Source organism: Falco punctatus, assembly GCF_963210335.1.
Source record: "Falco punctatus genome assembly, chromosome: 3".
NCBI classification, from domain to species: Eukaryota; Metazoa; Chordata; class Aves; order Falconiformes; family Falconidae; genus Falco; species Falco punctatus.
This window is the reverse complement of record NC_137582.1, coordinates 114,817,650-114,830,383: the sequence shown is the minus strand read 5'-3', so window position 1 is coordinate 114,830,383 and position 12,734 is coordinate 114,817,650. Positions and strand designations below refer to the sequence as shown.

At 56.9% G+C, this 12,734-nt stretch overlaps 1 protein-coding gene across 2 annotated transcripts in view; it reads left to right on the top strand.

Moving 5' to 3' along the window:
* Nucleotides 1-5,806: 5,806 nt before the first annotated feature.
* PHACTR4 (phosphatase and actin regulator 4) overlaps nt 5,807-12,734 on the top strand; it is a 68,197-nt gene continuing 61,269 nt past the window's right edge. The window contains exon 1 of one of the 2 annotated variants that reach the window (XM_080378849.1): nt 5,807-5,904. The gene's annotated coding sequence lies outside the window, so the exon portion shown is untranslated. The remainder of the gene's footprint in view (nt 5,905-12,734) is intronic. The other variant, XM_080378854.1, reaches the window with a different exon arrangement.

Here is a 12,734-nt window from a genome sequence, read left to right as displayed (position 1 = left end):
GCAGCTTGATCCTTGCAGGCACAGAGGGAAAGCTTGGGGGGGGGGGGGGGGGGGGCAGAGCAGCACCCAGCCTTCTCGCTCCTTTGCAGCAGGTAATAAGTTGTTTGCATTGGATTTAATAGCGACAATTTGGTTGTCACCGAGAAGCCGACTTGCTGTCCTTGCTGGGGATGAACTGGGCTTGTCCCGGGGGAACTGCAGACCCTGGGCACCGCGGGCTGTAAATCCCAGATGGCTGCTGGGGGGGTTTAGTCCCTGACAAGTGGCCAGGCAGCAGCGATGGCACGGTGCTGCGCGGGGGGGCTGGCACCAGAGGAGCCTGTAAGTCGTGATGTGGCCCCGAGCTGCTGTCACCTCCCTCGCCCGGGCTCTGGGGTGCCACCCCCCACCCGCAGCTATGCGCCAGCCGAGGGACGAAGCCCCCCGGTGGGTGCCAAGGGGGCCCCAGCACATGCCCGTGCAATAGCGGGGAAGAGCCGGCACCGCCGCCGCTCGGCCCCCGGCTCCTCTGCCTGCCCCCCCGGCTGCCCCCCGGCTGCCCCCCCGGCTCCTCCCCGGTTCCCCCCCGGCTCCTCCCCGGTTCCCCCCCGGCTGCTCCCCGGCTGCCCCCCGGTTCCTCCCCGGCTGCCCCCCGGCTGCCCCCCCCGGCTCCTCCCCGGTTCCTCCCCGGTTCCTCCCCGGCTGCCCCCCGGCTGCTCCCCGGCTGCCCCCCGGCTGCCCCCCCCGGCTCCTCCCCGGTTCCTCCCCGGTTCCTCCCCGGCTGCCCCCCGGCTGCTCCGCGGCTGCCCCCCGGTTCCTCCCCGGCTGCCCCCCGGTTCCCGCCCGGCTCCTCCCCGGCTGCCCCCCGGTTTCCCTGGGCGGGCAGCGCCACTCGCTGGGGGCCGGCAGCAGCGCCGCGAACCGCCCGCTGCAACCCTGCCCCGATACCACCCTGCCCCCCCGCAACCCTGCCCCGCAGCCCCCCGCAACCTGCCCCGCTGCAACCCTGCCCCCCCGCAACCCTGTCCTGCATCCGTGCTGCAGCCCTGCCCCACACCCCTGCTGCAACCTCCCCGCTGCAAACCTGCCCCCCTGCAAACCATCCCTGCATCACTGCTGCAAACCTGCCCCACAGCCCCACTGCCAGCCCCACTGCCAGCCCCGCTGCCAGCCCCGCTGCCAGCCCCACTGCCAGCCCCATTGCCAGCCCCACTGCCAGCCCCGTTGCCAGCCCCATTGCCAGCCCCACTGCCAGCCCCATTGCCAGCCCCACTGCCAGCCCCACTGCCAGCCCCATTGCCAGCCCCATTGCCAGCCCCACTGCCAGCCCCACTGCCAGCCCCACTGCCAACCCCACTGCCAGCCCCACTGCCAGCCCCACTGCTGGCCCTGCCTGCACTGCTGCTGGCCCTGCTGGGGAAGGCCACCCTCGCCACCCTCAGCCGTTTCCTCGCCCGGTGGCTGGCTCACAGCGGCGGTGGACAAGGGCCCACCCCAGCCAACAAACCGACTGGCATCCTTCCCTTTCCCACGCAGGACTGAGCGCATCCTTGCCCCTCCTGGCACATCAGCTCGAGCTGGCTGCCCACCCTCAGGGTGGGGGCACTGTGGGTGTTAGCCCCCCTCCCCAGCCCTCTCCCTGCTCTGTCATGCTGCAGCTGTGGCACATCTGGAGCAGAGCCAGGCTGGCCCCTGCCCCGTGGCTGCTCTGAGCCCTGCAGGGATGCCCAGAGCCTGGATGGCTGCAGAGGGAAAGGCCCATCTTCCTCCCTCCCCAGGGGGCACAGAGGTGGGGGTGCTCCCTGCAGCCAGCCTGTCCTGCAAGGGCTGAAAGCTGAAGGCATGAAATGGATGCTCTTATCTAAAAGGGCCTGGGAGGAGAGGGGCGGGGGGCTGCGAAGGTGCTGGGCCGTGCAGAGCCCCAGCCTGGCTTCCCTGCCCCCCGCGGGGGCCGGCTGCCTCCCAGCCAGCTCCGCAGCACGCAGCGCTCTGCAGCAGCAAGCCTTTTGCCTCTCAGTATTTTCCCGACACCTCCAAGAGGTCCCTCTCACTGCCAGGAGCTTTGGGGAGGAGGGTCTGACACCAGCGTCGGGGGTTTTAGCAGCTGCTGTGAGCTGGAGGTGCCTTGGAGCCAGGACGCAGCCCCCCGGCTCCGGCTTCTGCTCCTGCAAAGATGCTGCTCAGCATCCAGGAGCTGTTGCGGGCGTTTGTGCCCTGACCCCCCTTGCAGGATAATGTTTATCCCCTCGCTGGGTGGGCTCTGAGCTTGACTCACACAGTGTGGATGGTCTCGAGCTGCAAACACCCACCGGCCCCTGATGTGACCAAGGGACAGGGGTGAGTCGGTGGCTCCGAGCGCATCACCCCAGGGTGGGCTCATGGGCTCAGTGCCTCCCCCCGCCCCAGCACACCTTCGCAAAGGTGGGCGGTTGAGCCGTGAGTCACACAGGGCTGGGGACACAAGGCGTTTCCCTGTGTGACAGACCAGTTTGGCACCGTTGCCATCCGCATGTGCACAGGATGCTGCTCGTGCTGGTGCGGGGAAGGCGCATCGCCCGGCAGCAGCTTCTCCGGCTGATAAAAATCGCTGTTCCTGGCTGAGATGTTAGAGGAAGCTCCTTGTAAGCGCTGGCTTTGCCTTGCTGCCTCTCCAAGATGGTTTCTCCAGGGTTTAAAGGCCCTAGAGCAGGGGTCGCTGCTGTTGGAGGAGGAAAGACTTGCGTGGGGGAGCCGATGGGCATCCCTGGCTGTTCCTGCTGGGATGCAGGGTGAGTGGGCGAGCATCTCATCTCACCTCAGTCCCGGCTCGGCTGGAATCAGCAGGATTCCACCACCACGAGCTTTAGCATCCCACACGCTCAATAAGGGTGTGTTACGGCTTGACCCTCACTCCCGGGTCTGTCCCAGGCACGGCTGCCCTTTTGTTTTGCCGCCCTGGGGTGACTGGGGTGGCCGTAAGCACCCAGCCAGCCCTGCTCGCCCTCACCCTGTGCCACGCCGTCGGGCTGGTGCCGATGCACAACAGCCATTTCCAGCTGCCCTGGTGGCTTCTCGCTCTCCAGCTGCAAGGGGAACCCAGCCGTGGCTGGAGGGTGAGTCACATTCCCCAGAGCTGGCTGCAGAAGAAGGAAATTAAATCCACGTATTCGTACTGAAACAGGGAGGAGCGAGCACTGCGTCACTTGGCGCATTTCCAGTGGGCATCAGCCAAAGCTGTGACACCGAAAGCCTGGGGTCTGTCACGGGGGAAGGTGATCTGTGATCATGAGGGGATGGTGGGAGCTGGGGTGATGCCGTGACCCCTGCCTGGATGATGCAGCCCGATGGGGAGAAGCCCCTGAGCATCCACAATGCAGCCCCACGCTCCGTGGGGAACCGGAGCTGTGCCAGGAGCTGTGGGAGAGCGGCCGGCAGTGATTTTGGCCGTGGCTCCCGGCATTGCTTGCTCTCTCCCGGCACCCCAGTGGTGCGTGATGCCGGCAGGCTGCCTGCCCAGCTCTGCAGGCAGCACCGAGATGCTCCTTGGCTCCTTTGGGAGAGCTCATCCAAACTGGGGGGCAGCAGGATGCAGCCCCGGGATCTCCGTGTCAGCATCCCGCAGCTGTCACGAGCACCTCTACAACTTGACAACAGTACTGGTGTCACTGGGAGGGGAACGGCTGTGGTTTCCCAGTTTGGGAAAGAGCCCGGGTACAGCTTTCCCTGCAGAAATCCCTCACAGAGCCTTGAACATCCCAGGATTCATTTGCTGCGGAGCTGCAGGCCACCCGGTAATGAGGCTGCAATGGAAGCGTTGCACAGAGGAGCCCAAAGGTGGGAGGTGGGTGCCCGGGGGGAGTAGGGGGTGTCGGAGGAGACAGGGAATCCCTGGAACAAACCTGCCCTGCCCCGGTGAGCACCCTCCGCTGCCGGGGCAAGCTTTGCCGTGCCGGGGTGCTAAGGGCTAAATCCACCCCAGGGGACCCAGGGAACGTCACCTCGGGCTTCTGCAGGCGAAGATCCCGCTCGCCGGGGTGTGGGGAGGGGGATTCAGTGCGAGGCGAGGGGGGGATGCTGCAGGGGCTGGAGCTTTCGGGCCGTTTTGTGACGATTTGGGGTTTGCATCGAGGCCGAGGAGTGCCCACCCTGGAGGGGTCTTAATGCCAACGGGAACAAGCGGGACTTGACACGTGCCCCCCTTCAAACCCAGAAAACACGGCAGCAAGTAACCCCAACCCGTGTTTTATTATTTGAAGGTGATGTTTTGCCTTAAGGGGGTCTGACACACGAGCCTTGCCGCTGGATGGACATCGGGATCCATCAGGACATTGGGATCCATCGGGATCCACTGGCAGGGGGAAGATGAGGGAGACCAGCCCCCCCCCGGGGAGGATTTGTGGGGGGGGTGGCAGGGAGGGCTCAGGGATGCAGGATGGATGCTGTGCCGGGGGATCAGTGCATCCAGACATCGGGCAGTGAGCCCACGGCCGGGCGCCCTGGACACCGGGATCTCGCTCACGCTGCAGCGTCAGAAAGTTGGTGTTAAGCTGTCGGGGATGAGATTTTTTTTTTTTTTCCCCGGTATAGCAAGTAATTTGATTGTATTCTGTTATTTGATGTATTACAGTGATTGCAAACTTTAATACAAAAATTAACCAAGGGAAAACAGGGGTTTGGTGGTGTTTGAGCTCTCATCGGAGAGAATGGAAATAAATTAAAAGTATTTCTTGTTTTGCTCATGTTAAATACTCCCTCCATCCAGGAGGTCAGATCCAAAGCCCTGTGTGTGCCCCAGGAGCATTTTAAGCTGGATTTTCTGTCCCTGGGGCAGCCAGCGGCCCCACAAAGCCCCTCGCCCCGTGATTTAGGAGGGGCCGGGGAGGGGGCGGTGGGGTGCGATGCCTCTGGGTGTGCTGCTGGCTGTGCCCCCCGTGCCCCCCGCAGCCCAGCCGGTCCCTGGGAGCCCATCCGGGGCTGCGGCCGCATCGCTGAGGCCCCAGCGGCTGCTGTACAAGCTAATTGGAAAGATTAGAGAGTAAAACCTTCATCCCGGTAATTACCAGCTCACGTGGTGGTTGGTGATGGTGTGAACGGTGTCCCGGTCCCCGGAGCCGTGCCACAGCCCTGCCAGGGTTGGGGTGTCCGGGGGGGGACTCCAACACCCAGCCCAGGTGGGAGATGCTTTTCGTAGGGTTTCCTCTTGCCTGTCATCTCTGGCTACCCCACACCTCACCCGCCCCCTCCCCACTGCCCCCCAACACCCCCCCAGCACCCCAGTGACACACCGGCCTCAGCTCCCCCTGGCCCCGAATCCCACCATCACCCCGAATCCCCCCGCTTGCAGTGCTGCGGGAACTGGCCCAAGACCCCCACCCCAATGTCCCAGCTGACCCCCAGTCCCCACCCCACAGCACCCCAGCACCCTCTTGGCCCCCAGACCCCCCACCCCTAGGCCCCACAGCACCTGGTTACTCACCCCTAATCCTCCCAACCCCAAATCCTTCCTGTGTCCCCCCCCAGGGCACCCCATCACCCCCTGACCCCCAAGCATCACCCCCCCCTCAATCCCCACAGCACCCCTCACCCCCAACCGCAAAGCCTCACCTCGCCCCCTCCAGCACCGCCCCAACGCCCACGGGCCCTGTCACCCCCCGACCCCCCAGCCCCACCCCAGCCCCCCAGCCAGCCCGTCCGGCCGCCTTCACACCGCCCCTCTGCCCCGTTCCCCACCGAGGGGGAGTGGCTTCCAGACGGGGCGTGACCTGAGACGGGGCGTGGCCTACCGCGGAGGGCGTGACCTGAGACGGGGCGTGGCCTGCCGCGGGGGCGTGGCCTGCCGGCGGGCGGACTACAACTCCCGGCGTGCTCGGCGCGCCCCTTCCCCCCGAGGCTTCCGGCGGGGCCGGCCCGGGAGCGGCGCAGGGAGCCGGCGGCCGCGGGCAGCAGGTGAGGGCGGGCGGGCGGCCCGGGGGACCCCCCGGGGGGTGGCCGGGCCGGGCTCGGGCCCTCTCCCCGCCGGCTGCGCCCCGGGTGGTGCGCGGGCGAGGGGCTTTGAAGGGGGCGGGGGGCAGAAGTGCCCGCGGGGGGTGCTGGGGGGCTGCGGACGGCCTTGGTGGGGGCCGCGTCTGGCCAGCGTCCCCGGGGACTGGGCTCTGCCCGCTGGGCTGGCTCTGCAGGCGGGCCGGGGGCTGCCTGGGCCGGGCCGCTGGGCCGGGCTCCCCCTCATGCTGGAGACCTCCCTTCCGGGCGGGCCGGCCGGCGCTGGGTGCTGTGCGGTGCGGTGCGGCGCTGTGCTCTGCGGGCTGGGGCTGGCACGAAGAGTAAAGCCTGGTTTTCCCTCAGCGTGGCCGTCCCGCCGCTCCGTGAGGGCCCTGTCCCTTCCCCCCCCCGGGGGGGCCCTGTCCCTTCCCCCCCACTCCCCACCCCCTCCCACCCCCGCCCCCCGGGGGGGACCCTGTCCCTCCCCACTTCCTCCCCGCCCCCCGGGGGGGACCCTGTCCCTCCCCACTTCCTCCCCGCCCCCCGGGGGGGACCCTGCCCCTCCCCACCCCATCCCCCCCTCCCCCCACCCGGGGGGGCCCTGTCCCTCCCCCCGACGTCCCCTCTGGGGCAGCCCCGCCGGTGTTCCTTTGTTTGATCTGCCTTAACGCTGACTGAAACTGGAACCTGCTGCGCTTTCTGCTTTAATTGTTCTTTCCCTCTCTTGGCGTGCAGATGAATTATTTACCTCTCGGCCTTGCCTTGGGTTGTGTTTGTCCAGGGGAAGGTAGGTGAGGGCTGGGTGCCCCTCTCTGGGGCTGAAGGTATTGAAAAAAAAACTTGAATGGTGTCAGGAGGTGCTTCGTCGAGGCTGAAAAGAAGTTAAAAGCTGCTCTCCTCAAACGTTCAGATGTTTAAACCGACCCTCGGAAGCGGGAATGGCTGTGATTGCTCCTCTTGTGTGTGATAAAAAAAAAAAAGAAAAAACCACCACCTGGAGTTGTGTGTTGGTGAGTTAGGAACGCAAAGCTTGCCTTACAGAAATATGAACACCTGAATCGGGCAGGGTCAGGTTGGCTGGCATGGCAAGGGGATGATGAAGTTCCCTGTGCCCCCTGCTCGGTGCGTAAAGGTTTGGTTCAGCTGACTCGGCTTGACGTGCTGGTGGTGTAGAAGTTGCACGGGAGCATAATGAAATTCCTCTGCCTGCTATGATTTCAGTATAAGTGCCTGTTGCTCTTCAAACGCACCATTTGAACTACTCCCGATTACTTTTAAGAGTAGAGAAGACCTAAAGTTGTAACTTCACATAGTTTAAATTCCTTTTCAAATGAGAGCGCAAAAACGGGGGGGGGGGGGAATAAAGCCAAACTGAGGCCGCTTACGAGGGAACCTGGTCAGCACACAGTTAGGCCAGTTGAAGTTAATACCTTGTACAGGGATGGTGAGAAACCCCTCTCCCCATCCGTTCAGAGTAGGTTTAAACTTGTTCTTCCCAACAGTGCTGGAAATGACTGCGCTGGTCTGTCCTAAATAAGTGTGGCTTGAAGTGTGTCAGCTTGTACTTTCAAAGGGCTCCCTTTGTAGTTGGGGAATATCTCAAAAGGCTGGTTTTGTAAGGAATGTTTCCTTTCTGGACTACCAAGAAGTGGCTGGATGAGCTGTATCTGCGGCACAGTATCCTCAAATCTTAATAAGACGGGGAGGGGGGAGTCCTGTTGGGAGTACGGGGCAGCGCAGAGAGGCTGCCACAAACATGGGGAATGTGATTGCATCCTTGTTTTTGTGCTGCTGGATCAGTAATCTGTGATTATACAGCTTTCTACTTCATTCAATCACTGGTTAATTTGATTTCCAGTTTAATTTGATGACAGTTTTGAGAGCCAAATCGCTTGTATTTAAACAAATGGCTTCTATTTTGATCAAATTTCATTGTGTTTGGCATGTGTTGGGGCATTATATGTATTAAAAATCGCTGACACTGCAGTTCCTGCAGGTCTATTAGTTGGTGATGAATATTCAGTTACGAGCTAGACAAAACCTGTGTCTGGCAGGGAGTGAGGGGGGGTGGGCTTAAAGCAAAACCCACGCAGTAGTGGAAGTTGCAGTGTTTTTTTATCCATGGCCTAAGTGATGCCGTGCACAAAGCAAGTTGCAGATATCCTTGGGGTCATCTGGATCACCTCGAAACATGCTCATTTTTCAGGCAAAATTGAAACTTTGGACTACAGGGAGTGCAAAGGAAGCAGGTACGGCTGTTGGGGGCAAGGATGTCATCTTGCTCCTGCTTCCATTATGGGTGGGAGTGGAGTGTGCGTAGTGAAGCGATGCTCCACGTCATTCAGAATCTGCTCCCTAATTTTGTTTAGTTGGGGTTTTCCACATACAAGTGCCGTGGGGTTTTTTTTTGGAGTGTGAGAATGAGGTTTTTGCTGGCAGGTTTGGAGCTGGTGGAAAACTAATGGATGTGTGACCGCAGCAGCGTTAGGCCTCAGCTTTGTGTTGAAGGGGAAAAAAAGCCCTTTCAGAGATCTATTTTTATTATTTAATTAGTAGCTCTTGCTGACTTGTCAGTGCTGCAGTGATAACTATTTCCAGTCCTTTTCTGCGCAGCGGGGTCACGCGTCAGGCAGTGAATGCACCAGGCAGTCATACCCTGGGCTGGCTCTGGCTCTGGGGGGGTTTAACTCCTTCCCGACTGTGCCCCCAAAATCCCAGGGTGGATTCCAGGTGAGGAGTCAGCATGCAGAGAACACAGAATTGTGAGAATCTTCAGCTAAGGGTGTCAAAGTGCTTTCCAAATGGTGACTGCCCTTAATTTTTCTCTGCCCTGGAGGACTTTTTGTGTCTCGCAAGGAACTGAGGTGAGAAGGTTGGTGTGATTTGCTGATGGCTGGGTGACAGCCTTGGGATCATAGGTAGAAGACTGCAGGATTGCCTGATTCTGGCTCTTATCTACTGGTTTTGAAGGACTCTGATCAATCTTTCAGGGTTGGAAGGTGATGGCGCAAAACCTCTAGCGATGTCTAATTATGCATTGGTATTTATGCTCCTTGCAAATGGGGAATTGTTGTTTTCCTGATTTCTAAGTGACGAAGCCCTTAATCTGTAGTTACTATTCTTGTGTTGCTTGTTCTATTGCTTGCGGTGTTGACTTGTTTTTGATTATCAGCCGTGCTGAGATACTGAGATAGGGAGGTGAGAGGCAGCTTTCAGCCCCAGCTACAACCTGGTTGTCACACTGTTTGAATTTCTTTGTTTACTGATGACTGTATGCTCCCTCCACGTAGCACTGGGGAAGGGATGGGGGAGGGAGGACTAATTATCTCCAGAGAGAGGCTTTTAATGCTATTAGTCAAAGGAACAGGCTTCATCTCCAAACTGAATGAATTGTGTGAAATAACATGAAGCACCAGTGGCAAAGATAGGAAAACTGAGAGCGGTCCAAATGATTTCTCTCAGCTGAATCCTGGAAATAGATTATTTTTTTCTAAGCCATTGGCTAGCAGCAGCAATAGGAGGAGGGGGGGAATGGGTAAACAGATTGTTAACTTTATTCTTTTGTGTTTGTGCTTTTGGCATGCTGATTACAAAACCCAGTTAAGAATTGCTTACCTACCAGCTGCACACAGAAGTCGTGATGGGCAATGCATTGTCACGAACTAATTAACCATGCCTGCTGAATGTCATGGGGCAAAATAAGGTGCATACTGATGAGGTCGGTTTGGGCAAGTCTGGCACTTCTCTAGCTCTTGGGCTAAGATCCTTGTCTGCTCCAGCTGTGTGCCTTTTGAAACAGATTTGGTAAAGATCATTGGACTTTGGTAAAGTCTAATGGCATTAGAGGGTTTGAACCTTTTCACTGTGCCAGCTCCAGAAAGCTTCTGCTACAAGCATGAACCTCTTTGCAGACAAATGAGTTACTGGCAGCCAGTTTTTTTTTTTTTCACTAACCAATCCACAAAAGTGAGCCCTTAATTAGAGCTGTGTTGCCATAGTCTTCGTTGTCTAAAATCCATCAAGATTAATCCTCATCATTGATTTTTAAACTGGAGGCAGCCCCATATGGGCTTCCTGCCTTGCCTTCCACTTGTCTGGGGGAGGGATGAATCTCTCTGAACATGCCTACTTTTCTCCTCTAAAGACAGTTAGCTTGTAAGGGTGCAAGCAAGAAAAATTTGGCCGGAATCCTGCTGCGAAGTCTCGATTTGTAAACTTGGATCAAAGTCTGAGCGGCATTGTCTTGTTTGGCATCACAAACACTGCGTTGCAGAGGGAGCCTTAGCAAAAAAGAGGTTATTTGCTAGATGTGGCCTTCAGGTAGGCGGTTAAGATCGCAAGCCATGTCTCGCTGGGTTTGCAGAGACGGTGCTCGCAGGGGTGGAGTTTCCAGAGGTGCTTATGGATGGGGAAAAGGCAGAGGTCATTGCCTTCGGAGAACTTGAGCTTTGAACAAGGCACGTAACTGTCTAAGCCAATTTTAAGGGGACTTTGGCATTTGCTGTACTCACATGCCTTTGAAGGTTGCGTTCTGTTGTCTAATTCTTCTCTCTTTAAAGTCAGATCGGTAACGTTTGTGTCACTGACTAAATTCGCTGGTATGGGCCTGGGGTAACCGGCTGTTCCAGCAGTGCCTGCTGCAAGTGTGGTTTCTATCAATATTATTTCTGCCTTGGGAAGAGCTCCCCTGCAGATGCATGCATGGAAGCGCTGGTGGTGTTTTGTTATTGATTGCTCTCATCTCCAGAGCTGTCTAAAAAATTTTTGCTGGTGTTTTTTTTTTTTTTTTTTTTTTTTTCCGAGATCTGCAGGAAGCAGGTTTGCAGGTACGGCTGTTACCGGGAAGCCTTCATATCCTAGCGCAGGAGAGGCTTCAGGAGGTTTACACAGGGCTAGGAGCAGGGCTGAGGGTTTGGGCTGGTCCTTGCTGGCTGAATGCTTCAGGTTCTGTGGGAATACGTTTTTGTGAAGCTGCAATGTTGACAGCCATCAGGATGGACCCACGGAATTTCAGTTACTGATCCATGGCCCTGTATGGAGTGACCCTCTGCTGCGTAGGTTATCTTTATCAGCTGGGACCTAGGAGGAGGAGGATAATAATTACTGAAATAAGTGGTCTGAGCTGTGCTAGCGAGGTTGGGCTTTTATTGTTGGGGATATTTAGTTTGTCTGTCTGCAAACCAGGTGTAATTTACTGCCGGTTGGGAAACAGGCAAAGTAGAAAAAGGGCTGTTCAGTCCATTTGGGTTTGTGCCCCCGTAAAGAGTGTTGATGTGATGCCAGAAGACAGAACAAATAATTAGAAGCCAAGTCTTTTTCACTTACATTTTTTGATTAGTAGCAGGGGAGAAGTGGCACATTCCCTGTAGGGTCGCTGAAGCTTCATTCACCTTGTGCCGAGAGGTAAATTAGTGCTTATATCCTGCTCCTAGCTTGGGGTGTATCCTGTTCCTCCTTGCTGTGGGTCAGGGCCAGAGGTGAGCAAGGTCATAGAATTTTTCACCTTGTACTTCCAAATCATTTTTTAACATATAGTCCCACAATTATCGACTGAAAAAGCTGAGGTGGTAGGCATGTTTAAACATGATTTCTCTTGGCTCAGCTGTGCCTTTTTAGAGTGATAGCAACCTCTGGGTGGAATTGTCAAATGAGGGCTGTCAGGCTGTCCTGGCTTGTGCTATTTTACAGCAGTTTTGAAATTAGCTATGGCTTTAGGCCATCTGGCTGTTCTGTTACCTGTTCAGAACAAAGTGAAGACAGTTAATAGAGGGCCAGCACTGGCAAAGCGGGGAAACTTGAGGAAAATCCATACCTGCTAACTCAGCCTGACACCTAACACTGGAAGAAGTGGGTTTTTGCTGCTGTTGTTGTTCTGCTTCACTTGTCTTATTAATACTTACAAATGCCCCCCCCATGGCAAAGGGGTTGGAACTCGATCTTTAAAGTCCCTTCCAAGCCATCTACGAATATGAAGATAAATAAGGTTTGCAGGGAGGGAAGTTCGTGGGCTGGAAAACTTCGCTCATGCGTCGTCTGCTCAGTTGCTGATGCTGATACCCACGTTCAGGCTGGCTGCTTCTGTACCTCACCCATCGAGGCTGTTATTTTGGGAGCATTAAGGAATCATCCAGCTTCTCTGGGGCATGCTGGTGGACTTAGAATGATTCTGATGGAAAGAAATCTGGGAATTTTCAGGGTTAATTTATTAAGCAGGCTTTCTGAGGTGTCTTGAATATGTTGCAGCCTGCTCACCAGCGTTAGGCACGCAGAAACCTGTGTGAACACATCAGGCTTGGAAAGTAGAATGGAGGAGTGCTGTGAGACTGCTGGGTCTCCAAGATCAATTTGACATCAGTGATTATCTTAATCAGTACTATTTCTCATTTCCTTTTAGCTTCAAAACGAAGCCTTCAATCTGTATTCTAATGACTGGGTTCTGTCTACCTATCAACTAGACAGAGTACAGGGAAAATACGGATGCTTGGGTGGACAAGAGGCTTAATTTAGCTCCCAGCTGTGTTGCTGCTGTGCTGTTTGATCTCAGGCAAGTCCCTTTTCCCTGTACCTGTTCATCCTCCTGTCTATCCTAAGATTACATGTGCTTAGCGAGGGTGTAGTCATACTCGTGTTCATAGCTAGAGGGATGTATTAATGCATCTCAGCCTTAAGGGCCATAATTAGCAGCCAGGTTATACTGGTCTGGTGCCATCATACTACATGTCATATGGTGTGTAGATGGGGCCTTTAGTAAGTAGAATGTGAACAACAGGAGGAAGCATTTGGCTGAGTAGCAGGTA